The sequence below is a fragment of the Rattus norvegicus genome, chromosome 2 (genome assembly GCF_036323735.1).
Source record: "Rattus norvegicus strain BN/NHsdMcwi chromosome 2, GRCr8, whole genome shotgun sequence".
Lineage (NCBI taxonomy): Eukaryota > Metazoa > Chordata > Mammalia > Rodentia > Muridae > Rattus > Rattus norvegicus.
The window spans coordinates 42,292,237-42,311,282 of record NC_086020.1 but is presented as its reverse complement, the minus strand read 5'-3'; the positions used below and the strand labels follow the sequence as shown (position 1 = coordinate 42,311,282).

At 38.6% G+C, this 19,046-nt stretch overlaps 1 protein-coding gene across 7 annotated transcripts in view; it reads right to left on the bottom strand.

Moving 5' to 3' along the window:
- The window catches only part of Pde4d (phosphodiesterase 4D), a 1,514,231-nt gene that overhangs the window by 951,285 nt on the left and 543,900 nt on the right, over positions 1–19,046 (bottom strand). The gene's annotated exons all lie outside the window — the stretch shown is intronic.

The following is a 19,046-nucleotide window of genomic DNA, read 5'->3' as shown; positions in this document are numbered from 1 at the left end:
ACATGTTGGTTGTGTTCAAAGCACATAGGGAGCTTTGGGATTGATTATATAGACCATGCATTCAAACTCTCTTTCTTCCAGGAATGTTAATAAATCTTTGAGTTGGTAACTTCAAAGTATGAAGCAATTTACTGGGTCAGAGAATGGTGAAATTCAATGAGATAATATATGTAAAACAATTGTCATCGTTTTTCTTTTGCAGAGTGGTTGTTAAAAACCCATGATTTCTTTCCTCCTGTCAGATGTCCAGCATCCTTTTAAACAAAGATAATGTTGTGAAACAGAGATGTTAAATGCACTTGGGAAACTTGTTTCCATTCAGAACTGAGAAAGAAAAAAATACACTCAATGTAATACAACATATCATAAAGATTGAAGAACTGCAGTTCTTAAAAAAAACCTTTGTTTTATAATATATAGATTTATCTATACAGAGAGACATATATAACATATAAATGTCATATGTGTGTGTGTGTGTGTGTGTGAAGCAGCATTGATAACAAGAATATATGAGAAATTCCCCAAACTTAATATCAAAACAAAAATGGCCCGATTAAAAAGTGGGCAATAGATCTAAATAAAAAACTGTCAAGAGAAGGCATGCAAATGTCCAGTAACAAACAAAACTCAACAACACTTAACCATCTAGGAATAGAATTAAGATCACAATGACTCAGCCAAATAGGAGTGATTAGTATCAAGAAGACTCATGTTACTAAGGGCTTTGGGGTTGTGGAAAAAAAGGGAATTGCTGTATACTGTTGGAAATACAAATAAGTGTTGTGATGGAAGTTAGCATAACAATGTGTTAAAAATATTAAAAACAGAAAGAGACCAGTTGGGAAGGGACAAGAGAGGGCAATAGGAGGGAATATGATCAATGTATATTTGTGTGTTAAAATATCATGAGGAAACCCATGATGTTGTCTAACTATCATAGGTAAATTTTACTGTGTGTTTGTGTGTAGGGGGCAGGGTGTATATATCTGTTAGTGTAGGCCTGTGCATCTGCATGTGTCTGTGGAGGGCAGAGGTTGGTATAAGGTGCCTTTCCTTGAGGATTCTCCACCTTTATTTATTCATTTTTTTTAAGATTGGGATTTTCAGTGAACCTGAAGCTCATTGGTTTAGTGGACATGAAGTCAGGGATCTATCAGCCACTGTCACCCTTCCCCACAGTTAGGGTTACGTGGATTCAGCGCTGTGTCCAGCTTTGAACATGAGTTCTATGCATTCAAACTCAGGTTCTCCAGCTTTTGTTCCAGGCATCTTACCAATACCCAGATGGGAATGACTTTTTTAATGTAAAAGCAGAGCTATCAAATGATCTCACAATTCTCCTACTATGTGCCATTACCAGAAAAAAATGGAATCAGTGTATAAAAGCACCATCAGTTTTGCTCATCTCAGCACTTTTCATAGTCAAAAAGGGAAACAACTTAATTATCTATGGATGGATAAATCTGTTAAAAATTTTGGTGTATGTATACCACAGGATACTATTTAGTCAATATGCAAAAAAACCCAAAAATTATATTATTTGTGACAACTACAGTGTAAGTAGATCATCCTGTTAAAAGAATTTAGTTAAGAAAAGCAAGGGCTTCATAAACTTAACTTATATTTTCTGAGAGCAATAATCTCATAGAAATTGTGAATAAAATAGTGGTTAAGGCATGGAAGGTAAGAGAGAGAGAGAGAGAGAGAGGGAGGGAGGGAGAGAGGGAGGGAGGGAGGGAGGGGGAATGATGGAAATACTGACTTGATCTAAGCTGCAATTAAATTAGAGCAAGAAATGTCAATATTCTATCGCAGTGTTATGGCTGTAGATAACTTAGGTTCTTTGCATCTCAGAAAGCTAGAAGAAAGGATTTTGAAATGTTCTAGCCAAACATAAAGGATGAATATTTTAAATAAATATGTTCAACTCAATTTAACCACCTACTACATATTTAATTATGTTTAAAATATTATTGGGTGCCTAGTTATTAGTTTAAGACAAATGTAAGCATGGGCATTAGAAGCTTCACTGAACCACTAATAAGAAGAGGACAATAACATGGACACACATATACAAAACTATGAACTTAAAAATGTAATTTAACTTAAAACTAAAATAAGGAATGTATCAAAAGAAAAATAATGTAGTCTTATTGTGTAGTCAAGTTATGGCTGTCAACATCAAACAAAATATTTTCTACATTAGCAAGTAGCTCTCCTGAGAAGCCAGTCAGAACAAAAAGTCACTTTAAAATAGTGATAGTTAATCTTAATGGTCAAGTAGATGGACTCTAGAATCAACTGAGAGGCATGCCTCTGGGTTGGTCTGTAAGGACATTTTTAGGAAGGACTAAGAGTGGAAGAAGCCCTTTTGGGAGAATGAGTGGACCAGTCAGCACGTAGTCTAGTGACACATGGGTATTAGGCAAAAGCAACCTCAATTTTCTGTATCCCTTATATAAACTTTTCTAGTGAAAATATATCTCTTTTGCATACTCTATCATTTCTGTTAAAGCAGTCATTCAATAGCCAGGTCTAGTCAACATTTAGTTGTATGATGAAATGCTATATAAATTTCTTCAGCAATTCATTCCTTATAATTATCTCATAGATGATCTTCCTTAGTTTAAAGGTCTTTGAAATTAGGAATTTCAAAGAAAAAATATTCAGCATTCTCACCAAAAGCCACTGTTGATAGTTCCCCAAGAAGGAAGATGTATGTTTATCCTACCACCTTCAGAATTGAGGGATTCGAAGCAGACATTCTGGAGAAGTGATTCTTAAAGTGTGCATCTTTATCACATCAGAAAAATCTGCCTGAATGATACTAGCTACCTCTGTAATCTTATTGCTAAATGCCAAACATTGCCATTATCCTTTGCTGTTAACCTCTGTCTTAATTATTTTTATATACCCCTTCCTCCCGATGACACTATGATAATTGTACTAGTCTGCCCACTTACCTTATTAGAAACGGGAAGAAACATTTTTGAGAGAAGCAGCATATGGACAAGACCAAGTATTAACACAGCTTTCATCACTATTTCTTTTGTTTTATTTTTCTTTGATTCTTCTCTTATACAATGCAACCTGACTGCAGCCTCCCTCCTCCCTTCCAGTCCCTTCCCTCTTCCCATCTTCCCTCTCCTCCAGATCCTCTGCTTCTCTGTTTCCTTTCCTAAAAGAGCAGGTCTTCCAGGGATATCTGCAAAACCCAGAATAACAAATGAAATAAGACCAGGCACACACCCTCATATCAAGGCTGAATAAGGAACCCAATGGGAGGAAAAGAGTACCAAGACCAAACAAAGGAGTAAGAGATACCCCTACTCCTACTATTAGGAGTCTCAAAAAAGTCCCAAGCTAAACCACCACAGCATACATGTGCAGAAGATCTAGTGCAGACACATGTGGGCTCTGTGATTTCCTCTTGAATCTCCGTGAGCCCTTATGAGCCCTGCCCAGTTGATTTTGTGAATCTTGCTCTCCTTGTGTCCTTGATCACTCTGGCTCTTATAATTCTTCCCCTCCCCACCCCCTATTCCAAGGGTTTGTCTGTGGGGTTCATCATGACTTCTAGCTCAGTTTGGTGAAAGCAAAGCACAGCGAGGAGCCTGACCTCAGACATGAGGGGGACAGAAATTGAATTTGCTTCTAGTTGTGTTTTTTTTTTTAATAAAATCATTTCTAAGGTATGATTCTTGGATGAGCTATAAGGAAATCATGCTGTGAGCAGAATCCTTTTTGTGTTTTATAGAAAAGAAGGATCACAAAGTTTTTAAGGATTCTTAGAACCCTTTCTCCTTTTCTTTAAAAAAGATTATTTTTTTTAAGCTGTGTGTTTCTGTACATGAGTGTCGGCACACAGAGAATCCAAAAAGGGTTGAGTCCTCTGGAACTGGAGTTACAGGTAGTTGTTAGCTTCCTGAAATGGATGCTGGGAACTGAACACATGTCTTCTGGAAGAGCAGTAGATACTCTTGACTTCTTTACCATTTCACCAGATTCTTTCCTCTTTCTCTCTTTCTTTCTTTCTCTCTTTCTTTCTTTCTTTCTTTCTTTCTTTCTTTCTTTCTTTCTTTCTTTCCTTCCTTCCTTCCTCCCTTCCTCCCTTCCTTCTTTCCTCTCTTTCTTTTCTTCTTTTTTTGAGCACTGTCTCTCTCTCTCCCTCTCTCTCTCTCTCTCTCTCTCTCTCTCTCTCTCTCTCTCTCTCTTTTCATCTTTATTAACTTGGGTATTTCTTATTTACATTTCGATTGTTATTCCCTTTCCCGGTTTCTGGGCCAACACCCCTCAACCCCTCCCCTTCCCCTTCTCTATGGGTACTCCCCTCCCCATCATCCCCCTATTACTTCCCCCCAACAATCACGTTCACTGGGGGTTCAGTCTTGGCAGGACCAAGGGCTTCCCCTTCCACTGGGAGCACTGTTCCTCTTAGATGGTCATGTCCCTCAAATACTACCCATGGGATATGAAGAAATTTGGGGGTTGGGGAGATATGAGAAAAGTAATGATGTGAGAATTGAGAAGGAGGTAGGGAACACACATGCAAAGCCAAGAAATGGATGCAGCTTCTGTAGCTGGTAAAGAGCGCATCATGACACCATGGGCTGGACATGAACCATCTCTTGTTATTCTTACAACCAATTGACACAAACTCAGTGGCTTAAAATACCACAAACTTATGAGCTTAGGGTTTAGGAGGTCAGTTGCCTAAACTAATCCTGTGGGCTAAAATCCAGATGTCACAGGATTGATTCTTTTTAGAAACTCCAATGAGAGGACTTCATTCCTATTACCCTACAATTCTACAGGTCACCAGTATTCTGCGGTTAAGTACATCAACATGATTCTGACTTGTACTGCCACATTTCCATCTTGGGCCTTATTTTCTTGCTTCTCTCTCTCTTGCCCTGGTGATCATGAAAGATCATCTCCTTTCTGAATAATCAAAGTGAATCTCTCTACATAGAGATAGTTAAATTAGTTCATTTTGTAATGTTAGCTTTAAACTGCAGTTGAAATATATGAGCTAATCAGCTAATACAGGGTTTGGGTTAGCTCATGGTTTTGGAGGTTTCTGTCAATGATCTACTGTCAATAAGCTATATTTGGGTTTGCATCAGTCAGGATATTATGTCAGAGGCACAAACAACTCATCCTGTGGCTAGGGAATGAGAGTCAGTAAAGGAAACAGACTGGAATTCTCCCTGATGCTGGGTCATATTCCCAATGCCTGAAAAGTTTTTCACCAGATGTTTGTACCTTCTTCCAGTAGTACCATTTTGGGAATCAAATCTTTAGCATTCAGACACTAGGAGATACTTAGTCAAACAACAGTGTCCATATAAGTTTTCATATTCATAGATTCTAAGAAACAGGACATGGGCATCTTTTCAGAGATCATTATTCAGCCAACATTGGGTAACTAAAAGTAACTGATAATACTATTTATCATATTCTATGCTATGCTACAAATGCTGTTATTTATTACACTACTCAGTTTAGCATCATTAAAAAGCCAGAATATACTCTCTCTCTTTACATAGTTGGCAATAAAGATGATATTTACTTGTAAAAATTATATCCTCCAGTAGTAAGCCAATGGACTGGACTCTGGATACATTTCTTTAGGTCTCTTAGCTGAAAATTGTCCTTCACCTGGATCAAAAGAGTTTCAATCTTTCCAAGGGAAGTAATTAGCAAGGCAATGCTGTTCATAGTCTTGTGATTATTATAGCCATAGTTCTTCATTATTATCTAAAACATCATAAAAATGTATCCATGTGACAGGATTGATTTTATGCTTAGGTTTCCAAAAAAATGTAAGAAATCAGTTGCCAGATAATCTAACAATATCTAGACCAGCATGAGATTAAGTAGCTAAAGCTGAGATGTACACACACAAACACACCCACAACACACACCCAAGTAAGAATCCACCTGGGCATATACCCAAAAGATGCTGCAACACATAACAAGGACACATACTCCACTATGTTCATAGCAGCCTTATTTATAATAGCCAGAAGCTGGAAAGAACCCAGATGCCCTTCAACAGAGGAATGGATACAGAAAATGTGGAACATTTACACAATGAAATACTACTCAGCTATTAAAAACAATGACTTCATAAAATTCTTAGGCAAATGGATGGAACTAGAAAATATCATCCTGAGTGAGGTAACCCAATCACAAAAGAGCACACATGGTATGCACTCACTGATAAGTGGATATTAGCCCAAAAGCTTGGAATTACCCAAGATACAATTCACAGTCCACATGAAGCTCAAGAAGAATAAAGACCAAGTGTGGATGCTTCAGTTCTTCTTAGAAGGGGGAACAAAAACTACTCACAGGAGGAAATATGGAGACAAAGTGTGGTGCAGAGATTGAAGGAAAGGCCATCTAGAGACTGTCACACATGGGGATCCATCCGAGATACAGCCACCAAACCCAGACAATATTGCAGATGCCAAGAAATGCATGCTGACAGGAACCTGATATAGCTGTTCTCTAAGACACTCTGCCAGACCCTGACAAATACAGAGGAGGATGCTCACAGCCAACCATTGAACTGAGAATGGCATTCCCAATGGAGGAGTTAGAGAAAGGACTGAAGGAAATGAAGGGCCTTGCAACCCCAAAAGAACAACAAAACTAACCAACCAGAACTCCCAGGGACTAAACCACTACCCAAAGAGTAAGCATGGACAGACCTATAAATTCATCCGCATATGTAGCAGAGGATGGCCTTGTCAGGCATCAGTGGGAGGAGAGGCCCTTGGTCCTGTCAAGGCTTGTTTCCCCAGTGTAGGGGAATGTCAGGGCAGGGAGGTAGGAGGGAGTTGGTGGGTCAGTTGAGGGAGCACTTTTATAAAATCAGGGGGAGGGGAGATGGAATAGTGGGTTCCTGGAGGGGAAAACTGGGAAAGGAGATAACATTAGAAATTAAAAAGACCCAATAAAACAAAAATGTTTATCAAAAAACAAATCCACCAATCAAGCTACTTTGAGTAGCAAGGTTTGTTTTCTCATTTTAGCAATGTGCAGTCCCCTGACATGTGGTAGTTGTTATATCAGAAAAAGAAAAGATGAGAGCATTCCGTTGTCAGATTGAATCACATTAGCAGAACCAGGATGGCTGTTGAGATGTTCAGTTTACACTGATTATTCCTCTAGTAATTCATTCACTGTTTCCTGAAAATCTCCATGTGTGTATTAAGAGGGAATGATAATACCTGGATTTCTTTGACACCCTGACAGTTGGTTGAAAATTTATATTCTATAACAAAAACAATGATCACTGTCCTGCTAGAGGCTCCTTTGTGTCCTCCTGGACCTGGTTCATCTATTTCTGGGAGTGAGTTAGATCCAGGAAATATAGCCTACCTTGAACACTTCAAGTTCTATAGCAGACTCAGGTCAACTCATGTTAGGATCTCATTCATGTTCCCAGTGGGGGGCAGTAAGGACACAAGAAAAATATAAAATCTTCATGAATACTCTTAATAGATATTTTTCTTATAGTAAATAGTATCATGAATAATTGCAAGAGTGGTCCCCAGGATGATATGTTATCAGAGATCAGAAGAACTACTCTTGCATCAATTAACTATGTGCTTCTTAATTCAGATAGGATGGCCATATGGCTTTCTATTACAGAATGAAGTCAAGGCAAGATGTAAATGCATAACACAATTTTTTGGGCTCAAGCAAAGAGTTAGTAAGCTACTATTTAAAGTCTTAAAAGTTGGGGCAATCAGCAAAGATTATGTACAGGTTATGAATGTGTTAAAATGGTTAGCTTCTGTAATTTCTCCTTTAGTGGATACATAAAGCATAGAGCTACAAAGCCATTTAAAGACATTTCCCCTAACCCATTTCCACAGTGTCTCAGGGAAGCAAAAGGAATATTAACCCTTATTGTTAATCTGTTGTCATTAGGACTGGACAATCACTTTAAGGTTCATGAATGTTCTTGTCAGTTCCAGCTTCAATTCAAGATTACTTAATTTGCTAATAAGCAACTATCAATGATATTTATAAATTATCCATTTTAGTTTGGAATCACATGCTCCACTGTTTCACTCAGTCACTGTTCCTATAAATATTTATGTGCCAATCACTGAGTCATATCAATGAAAATTCAAGGCAAGAAAGAACGAGCTGTTCTCTGCCTTAATAGAGGTTCGTAAGGCCAGGGAAGACAAATTAGTCTAAAAATATTTAAATAATTACGTTATAAAAGCATGGGGCTCCTGATTAATTTGTATGTGGTGCTTTTCAATGAAGAAATCAAAACTTGTCCTTAAATATAGAACATAGGCAGTCAACTTTATTATGCCTTTTAAACTTTTAGTGATTTCTGAAACTGCTGAAATATATTAAGATGACTGCATTTTTATTAGTCTTCTGTATGTTTTTAAGTCAATAAAATGATATTTTATGTTAAAAAGTAATGAGTGGAGTTTTGAAATATATCAAAGTGATACATTAAATACATGGATTTTTTTTCTTAAAGGTCATACACATCAAGTTTCTATCCCTCACAGGATTTAGTGGTCTGTATTTTGAGTGATAAAGTGTTAGGTTTGGAATAACAAAATTGACACTTAGGATCCAAGAAGACATCCCCGTAGAGAATTCTGGGAAAGTTTCCCACAGTCTGATGGGTCATGGTTTTTAAGCAGCAATCCCATGCTCTGTACATACCACTTCTCTTTACCTCTTTAAATACATTCCTGTGCATTTCAAAGTAAACCCTGAGGTGAATGTTTGAAGAACATAGCATGTGCTATAAGACGTAGTTATACATAAACACACTGTATTAATAAGATGGTGACTTAAGTTGTATCAACTGAAAATATCTCTCATTTTACATAACCACTGTCTCCATACGGCTAGTGAAATTACCAATTACCAATCAAACACAATCCATGAATATAATATGGTATTGTTAAATATAGTTTGATCCCGAGACTAATCTATCCCATTTACCTGCTTTATTTTATCTTTTGACCTGTATTTCTCTACATCTCCAATTTTGTATACATGCACACACTGTTCAAGTGTGTGTTCAAGGTTCAAGACAGACAAAAATCCTAGTACTGAGAAGAGGAAGGTAAAAAAATACTCTCACTCCTAACCAAACAATTATTAGCAATTGATACCTATGGCAGACAGAGAGAGAGAGAGAGAGAGAGAGAGAGAGAGAGAGAGAGAGAGAGAGAGAGAGAGAGAGAGAGAGAGAGGCTCAGTTTTTCCCATCACTGGGCATATCAACCATACTCCAAAACAGGCCCCATGCTCAGGAATAGTCAGCCCATACAAAACAAACAATGGTGGACTGTTGCTTTTGTTGTTGTTGTTGTTGTTTGGTTGTTTTTGGTTTGGTTTGGTTTTTTGTTTGGGAGGGTCTTTTTATCTCATTTGGCCTTCCTCCTCCTCCTTCTCCTATTCTCTCCTCCTCTCTTCCTCTACCTCCCTCTCCTCCTCCCCTGTCTCCTTGGCTTAAATGTTTTGTTTGTCTGTTTTTGAGTTTTCCTCCTTTCAAGAGAGTTAGAAAGATCATAAAATTTGGTGTTTATGGATATAGGTAGGATTTGGGAAACACTGGGGAGAGAAAACTAATCAAAATATTTTGTTTGAATAAAATGTTTAAAAGAAAAGAGTAGGTAAGGCCTTTCCCTCAGTGGCTAAGCTGTGCAAGGAACTTTCGCTGTTCTTTGGGTTCTTTTCATTCTCCTTTGGATGGGACAAACAAACAGAGTCTGTGACTGCACAAATGACTTTTAAGCTTCCCTCCTTAATGTTCTTGAACATGATTTGTCATAAAAATAAAGTCTGATTATATCATGATCCGTTTTTAACATTTGCTTAGAAATGTTTTATCATTTGCTTAGAATTGTTTACTTTAGAATCCCCATCCACTCTATTTACCAAACTGGAGATGTTGCCTTTGGAGTCTTCCCAATTTTGTTTTTTTGGGGAGAATATAATATAAATTTTACAAGCACCAAGTGTATGCTAGATATATTTCTCTTCTGTGACTTCTGTTGGCCACAAGCCAATGTTTTATTAGCTTCTAAGCAAAATTACCTTTTGATACTTTCAAAGATAGTGACTTTTAATTCACCACAAAAGAAGCACTATCTCTTTTTATGGTGTGTGTCACTCATTATATAGAACAGCTCAGAGGCTATCACATTGCCAGCCTGACATGAGCCACAAGTGGTGTCTCCTATGGCTGTTCTATAGTTGTCTGTCCTCTTTTCTCACATTATCCGTCATATTGGGGTGAGACATCACCTGCTGGTATGTTGGTGTGGAATGGTATTTCCTCAGGGTAGGTGACCCTACAGTCCCCTTGTTTCATTCCTATGAGTTACTTTCTGCTTGTTCCTGATCCACCGCCACCTAGAACTACCACCCAGAGCTGCATAGCCATGTAATTAACTCCATATTTCTAACCACATGCATTCTTGGCAGGAGTCATTTTAAAAAAAAATGATCAATTAGGACCTACACACATAATTGATACTAGATGTATGTGTGTACATGCACACAAAACAAGTAATCAAGAAACCCTAATGTCACCATATAATGATTCTTTTCACTGCCCAAATTGAATTTAAGTATTACAGTAGCTAATTGATAAATATTAACTCTTTTGTTACAGCAGATTTATACACTTGTCCCACTTACTACAAAATATATGCAGCCAGCACTATTTCAAAGCCTGGGGCCACTGCTCTCTTAAGATTCCAATAATTAGATAAAATGGGATCCCGTTATAACTCTGCTAAGGAAAAAAAAACTCTATATCTATCAATGTAATATTTGAATTATGCTGCTGAAAACAAACATGTCCAGTAGCCTCACTGGTTCCTAATGCATCTACACTGTTGGGTTTCCTAATTCATCTACCTTGGCTGTAGCTGTCCCAGAAGTATCCACTACTAAGCCATGAAGTACTCGAGTTTTTTTGGTTAAGTTATGACTCCTGAAATCTCTGGAAATGTTTAGTCTACACAAATGGTCTCCATCCCTCGGTGGGCCATGTATTAAAATTGCGCCTAGATTCCTGTAGGTTGCCCGATTTCTGTGACTTTATAGTGTACTCGAAGTTCTGCAGTCGTTTTATCGCACTATTATCAAAACTCTCCATTTTTTCCCTGGGTGAAAACCAAAAACAATTATTTACTCTTGTCACATCTGTCTAGCACAAGTCATATATAAAGCAAAGCACAGATAATCCTATCAGGCAACAAGAGACCCTTTACATCCTACTGTGATGCATGGACTCAATGGTAACTTTGCAAAGAGTTTAATTAAAAGCTAAAGAGGTGCCCGTATGCATTCATTTTGTTTGTTGTTGAGGAATAAGCAGGTGCTCTCTTACTTAGCTATTTCTGCCTACAGGGAAAAAGAAAAATAAAAAACAAAATCCCCCCAACCAAACCAAAACAAAACAAACATCAGAGGAGAGGAGGGAATCTAACAGATCACCCAGGAAATTCCAAAGTTTATTTCTCATCATAAAGTGTCCAGACAGCTGCACTTTACACAGACAGCAAGAAACAACAGAACAAATGATAAAGACAATAACAGCTGTGAGGTCATTAACACAGACTGGAAGAAGGCTCAACTGCTAGTACATCTCTAAGATCAATGACATCAACAGGCATAGCCACCTGCTTCACACAGCACACAGCTTAGCAGGTGGGCACTAGTAGTTTCTTGAGGGCAGGGACCAGACCTTCTGCCTTTTGATTTAGCTTGGTTTGGGTATACTGCACCACAGCTGGTGAATTGTGACTAGTTTTTAAGTTCATTATATAGAGAAAAATAATAACGTGAACACACACACACACACACACACACACACACACACACTCTTTGTTGACAAATAAAGGACCTGTTGGCACACAGGCACCTTCCTTCTCTCTCCTGCCTCATTAAATCTCCATGTTTCCAGAAAAAGAAAAAAAAAGGGACAATCTTACACAGATGCCTGGCCTCATAGAAGTGAGAGGAAGCTGGGCTGGCTAATTTTCTCTAAGGGTTAGGCATTCACCTAAGGGTTAGTTTATTTTCTCATAGATTTCTTTAAAGACAAACACAAATAACTAGGAAAATTTGTTTCAAACAACCAACTCTTCTATTTCTTAGCATTAAATCATTAAGGTTTATAATTAACATTATAGAGGCAAAAACAAAGCTTCATTGGGAAATATATATCCTAGCTTATCCATTAGTGTGAAATGTATGTATGTATGTATGTATGTATGTATGTAGGTATGTATGTATGTATATCTCTCTGTGTGTTTGGGTATGTATTAGGAGACTTGCTTTCTCACCTAAGCACCTTTACGTATTATCTTACTTTATTGCCTTGGAAACTAACCCATTGGAAATATTATTCACACAGAAAAATTTTTAAACTGAATATTTCATCTACATTTCAAATATTATCCCCTTTCCAGGTTTTCCCTCTGCAAACCACCTCTCTAATCCCCCCTTACCTGCTTCTATGAGGGTGCTCCCCCACCTACTCACCCACTCCCACCTCACTGCCCTAGCATTCCTCTACACTGGGCATCAAGCCTTCACAGGACCAAGAGTCTCTCCTCCCATTGATGCCAGATAAGGCCCCTTCAGCTCCTTCAGTCCTTCCCCTAACTCCTCCACTGGGGTCCCTGTGATCAGTCCGATGGTTGGCTTTAAGCCTCCTTATCTGTATTAGTCAGGATCTGGCAGACCCTCTCAGAAGACATCTGTATCAGGCTCCCACACAGAAAGTTTTAAGAGAGTACAGTTCAGTGTCTTGCCCAGGTGCCCCAATTAGTAAGCAGCTGAACCAAGGTTCAAAGTCAGGTGACTGGAGTATAGGGTCTGCTCTTAAACTCTGTTTCATAATCTGTCTATACCAAAAGATGGAGGAACCAGGAACAGGTGGTAATACAAGACATTAAAAATCACGTAGGAAAAGAAATAGTCAAAGGAAGGGAAGTTCAAGGAACAGAACACAGCAGCACCGAACTCACAAAGTCAAAAGTAAAAGGCAAGAGCTGTAAGAAAAAGCAAAATGAAAAGGAAAAAGAAAAGAAATGAGCAATGATGATGGGAAGCATGAAGTTGGGTATGTCACCGGTTTCATAATGAAACTCGGACACCAGAACTGCCAGAACCTGCACACCGCCTTTTGTCTTGTCTAATCAGAAGGCTCGGTGAAGATCCCATCAGAAAAGCTCATAAAAAATTCCAATTTACATATGAATAACACTTCCACTTCTGGAAAAATCGCATGCTTCCTTTATTGTTCATAAGACATTAGCTCTCCCTTGAAGAAGCCCTGATATCTATCTCAATTCAAACTCAGACACAACTGGTCTCTATTGACAGCATCTCTAATAGCAGCCAGTAGGCTGTGTTGGAAATCAGAAGCACCAAATTCCAAACAGATTTTTTTTTTACCAAGACTCTAATGATGCTTGTTATAGTGAAAGAGGACAAACAAAACAAATTCTACAAGCCAATCTGTCAAAAAGCACCTCTGATGACAGTGGTCAGTGTACAAGAAAAACCTCCAACGACAGAGGTCGGTGTGCTTATGCTCGGTGGACCTACAGGGCAAATAAAAGTGAAAGGGAGGCAGCAAAGGTTTGTTAGCATGAAAGACAGGCACCACAGATGATTTTTGAATGATCATAGGTATTTTTTGCTTGATCATGGCCTCCTTGTTATTGAAAACATCTACCTCTTCCTCTATATACATAAAACACACACACACACACACACACACTTTAAAAGAAGACAAAGAGGCCAAAGTTCTAGGCTCTATTATACATCTTAGTAAGCAACCTTGTCTTTTGGTCCTGAGTTTAATTCCTATTTTATTTTTTAATTTATTATTTATTGGATATTTTATATATTTACATTTCCAATGTTATCCCCTTTCCTGGTTCCTCCTCGCCCATCCCCTCTCCTCCTGCTTCTATAAGGATGCTCCCCCTCCCACCTACCCATTCTCACCTTACCACCTGGGCATTCCCCTGCACTGGGGAAACCAGCTTTCACAGAACCAAGAGCTTCTCCTCCTATTGATGACAGACAATGCCATCCTCTGCTACATATGTGATTGGAGCCATGGGTCCCTCCATGTGTATTCTTTAGTTAGAGGTTTAGTCCCTGGGAGCCCTAGGGGTCTGGTTGGTTGATACTGTTATTCTTCCTATGAGATTGCAAATCCCTTCAGCTCCTTCAGTCCTTTCTCAAACTCCTCCATTGAGATCCCCAGGCTCAGTCTAATGATTAGGTGCAAGCATCCTCATCTGTATTGGTAAGGTTCTAACAGAGCCTCTCAGGAGACATCCACACCAGGCTCCTGTCAGCAAGCGTTTCTCAGCATCAGCAACTGGAGCAAGGTTTGGTGGCTGCATATGGGTTGGATCCCCAGGTGGGGCAGTCTCTGGATGGCCTTTCCTTCAGTTTCTGCTTCACTCATTGTCCGTGTATTTCCTCCTGTGACTATTTTGTTCCCCTTTCTAAGAAGAAATGAAGCATCTACATTTTGTTCTTCCTTCTCCTTGAGCTTCACATGGCCTGTGAATTGTATCTTGGGTATTTTACAATTTAGAATTGTATTTTGGGTGAATATCCACTTATCCGCGAATGCATACCATGTGTGTTCTTTTATGACTGGTTTATCTCACTCAGGGTGATATTTTCTACTTCCATCCATTTGCCTAAGAATTTAATGAAGTAATTGTCATAGCTGGGTAGTACTCATTGTGTAGATGTACCACATTTTCTGTATCCATTCCTCTCTTGAAGGACATCTGGGTTCTTTCAAGCTTCTGGCTATTATAAATAAGGCTGCTATAAACATAGTGGATCATGTGTCTTTGTTGTATGTTAGAGCATCTTTTGGGTATATATCTAGGAGTTGTATAGCTGGGTCCTCAGGTAGTGCAATGTCCAATTTTCTGAGGAACCTCCAGACTGATTTCCACAGTGGTTGTACCAGTCTGCAATCCCACCAACAATGGAGGAGTGTTCCTATTTCTCCACACCCTCGCCAGCATCTTCTGTCACCTGAGTTTTTGGTCTTAGCCATTCTGACTTGTGTGAGGTGGAATCTCAGGGTTGTTTCATCAGGATTTGCATTTCCCTGATGGCTAAAGGTGTTGAACATTTCTTTAGGTGCTTTGTGACCATTTGATGTTCCTCAGCTTCTCATTCTTTGTTAGCGCTGTACCCCATTTTTCTATAGGGTTATTTGAATCACTTGAGCCTATCTTCTTGAGTTCTTTGTGTACACTGGATATTAGGCCTCTATCAGATTTTGGATTGGGAAAAGATCTTTTCCCAATCTGTTGGTTGCAGTTTTATCCAATTGACAGTGTCCTTTGCCTTACAGAAGCTTTGCAATATTATGAGGTGCCATTCGTCTATGTCTATTGTGATCTTAGAGCATAAGCCATTGGTATTCTGTTCAGAAAAATTTCCCCAGTGCCAATGTGTTTGTGGCTCTCCCTGACTTTCTCTTCTATTCATTTCATTGTATTATAGTTATGTATGGAGGTCCTTGATCTACTTGGACTTGAACTTTGTAGAGGGGGGATAAGAATGGATCGATCTGCATTCTTCTACATGCTGACCCCACGTTGAACAAGCACCATTTGTTGAAAATGCTGTCTTTTCCACTGGATGTTTTTTTTTTTCTTTATTAACTTGAGTATTTCTTATTTACATTTCGAGTGTTATTCCCTTTCCCGGTTTCCGGGCAAACATCCCCCTAATCCCTCCCCTCCCCTTCTTTATGGGTGTTCCCCTCCCCATCCTCCCCCCATTGCCGCTCTCCCCCCAACAATCACTTTCACTGGGGGTTTAGTCTTAGCAGGACCAAGGGCCTCCCCTTCCCCTGGTGCTCTTACTAGGCTATTCATTGCTACCTATGAGATTGGAGACCAGGGTCAGTCTATGTATAGTCTTTGGGTAGTCCACTGGATGTTTTTAGCTCCTTTGTCAAAGATCAAGTGACCATAGGTGTGTGCATGTAGTGGTAAATATTAAAAGTATGATGTGCAGCTCCAGGCACCATGCCATACTATCTCCTGCTACTCTGTCCCCGTAGGTCTTTCTGCCTCCGTGGCTAACCCCACATTGGAGCCAGCTACTCTCTAGCCCCAGCAGTGGTCATACTCTTGTGACTCTCTGCTGTGAACTTAGCTCACACTCCCAGCATCTGCCCCCTGTGGTTATTGTCACAATTCCTAGTATCCTGGTAAAATCAAAAACTCTAGAAGTTTGTAATTTATCAATCAAATTTATATCAGTAAATTCTCACTCCACAAAACATGCACACAAAAAACTCAGACCAAATGATATTGATATAAACTGCCCACCTAGATAAAACAAATTGTCCTGTGATAATCCTTTCCTTATAAGATATTCATAGCTACCTGTGGATAAAAAGCCAGATGGGGGTTGGTCGTCCTCCTCCTCTATCTTCTCCTCTTCCTCCTTCTCTCCCTCTCTCCCACCTTTCAAAAATACTGTCCCTGTCCTTTATTCCATTGCCCAATCGCAGGCCTTGCCTTACCTTATGCCTGCCCTCATCTGCATATACACATCAGTCCACATGTAGGTTCAATTCTGGGTCTTCAATTCTCTTCCATTTATCTCTGTACCATGCAGTTTTTTTTTATCATGATTGTGCTGTAATACAGCTTGAGGTTAGGGATGGTGATTCTCCCCAAAGCTCTTTTATTGTTGAAGATAGTTTCCACTATACTGTGTTTTTGGTTATTCCAAATGAATTTGCAAATTGTTCTAAGTATCCATTTCACCATTTTTATATATGAAATTCTGATGGCAGTTTCTTGAATAATCACAATTTTGCACAACCAAACTAATATGTCTATATAGTGTATATTCATATTCATGCTCATACACACACATGCACCCACATACATGCACAGACACACATATAAACACACAGACACCACATCTAGTTTCATGGTTTTGTCATTTTCTACTTCTTAGTTCCCTTACATTAAATTTTCTCAAGAGAGGCAGTTATCTAATTGAAGATGTCTTCGGATGGAACATTTAATATCGTACTAGGAAAGCTATTCCAATATTTAACAACCCCAGCTACTGAAAAATTTTCTCACATATAGAAAAAGTTTTACAGTTGGCATTTAAGTCTCATATTAGGAAGAGGAAAGTATGGGATTCTTTCATAACTTAGACTTGTAATTAAATCCCAACTTGCATTTGGTGAGCCTGAACTCTGCACACACAATGTAAACTTAGAGACATTGAGATAATGAGAGTCAAAGCTACAATAAGCCAAGATAAACAGGATTTTCTTTTTAAAATACAATGACAGGTAACCATGTAGCAAATATCTAAAGGTTAAATGTGAAAAGTTATAAAATCCAGGCACTAAAGTCACATGTTAGCCACATAGGAACACGGGAAAGCATGTGAATGGAGAGGCTAAAACAATAGTTCTCAGCCTGTGAGCCTTGAGACTCTTTAAAGACGTTGAATGGCCCTTTCATGGGAGCCTCCTAAGACAATAGGAAAACATGGATATTTGCATTATCATACAAAGCAGCAAAATTAGAGCCATGATGTAGCAATGAAAATAATTTTATAGTTGGAAGTATAGTGAGTATGGTATTTTCTTTCATATAAGGAACCTAAATTTTAAAAAGAAAGGCATGAAAGTAAGAGAGACTGTTGAGAGAAGGGAGTCCAGCAGAGAGGGATAGGGATGTAAAAGTGGGTAATGAGGGAGAAACATGACCAAAGTACACCATACATACATATGCAAATTACCACAATCAAAGTTGTTTTGTGCAATCAACAGATTTTCATTAAAAAGTTCCGATATTTTAAAAGAACTTTCCAGTGGCTGAAGCCTGGCTTCTAAATGCAAAGTGAGCTTTTCTTGTACCTGGAATCTACAACGAGAGGTCTGAGAATTTTGACTTCTTATCAAAACCTCCAAGAAGAACTGACATAGTACACTAGACCCAGACTCTCTCCGTATTTTGTGTATGATCTGCTGGCTTTGTATTGTGGGAAGAAACTACTACTTTGAAGGCAGCCTCTCAAACCAAAATAATGAAAACAGAAAGAAACAATGCCTTCCGAGTTAAATAATAACATTCCCGTAAGGATGATTTATGCCTTATACATACGACTCCTTTTGTTTCGGATTTTTAGTGTCATTGTTATAAAATTGTCTATCTAAATTTATAAAGATATAAATGAAAGTAATATCCTCAGAACTTGTGATCTATGCTCTTAACTTGTCTCTTGGGGAAGCTGAGATGAAATAAAGCTAAACGCTGCTGGAGGTGTTTCTGTAAGGAGCTCTTTCCTGGAATAAAACTAAGTGAGAGCTGATAAACGGGAGATTGTGAAGTTACAACACCCTCATATTAATGTGCTAGCTTACTGTTAAAATACAGTAAAAAGACAGCGGATATTGCCAGCCTCTTATTCTTTCATAAAATTCTAAGTAAAAAAAAAAAAGAGAAAGGTTATTATCAACCATAGCAGAGATTAAATATGATGACACCATACAAGAACTCTTCTGTCCAATTTTATAAAATAAAAGAAGCAACCAAACAACAACAATAACAAAAACCTCCAGCAAACCAGTTATTTGTTTTTCTAGAAGTCTGGATAATTAAATATAAAAAACAACCAAACAACAACAATAACAACAAAACCCCAACAAATCAAAGTTATTTACTATTCTAGATGTCTTGATAGTTACACAAGCTCAAACGCTAATGATGAATGTGCACTTGCTTTATAGACAGGCATTACTGCTTCTAAGGCTTAGCTCTGGTTTCTGCAGGAAACTCCAAGGTTCAGTGAAATGGAAAGTACTGCCTGTTTGGCATTGGCACCGAGGTTGTCTGTGTAGATGTGATCTCAGCCAGGAGTGATAGTGCACTTACATAATCCCAATATTTGGGAAGCTAAGACCCAGGACTGTGAGTTATAGCCCAGTG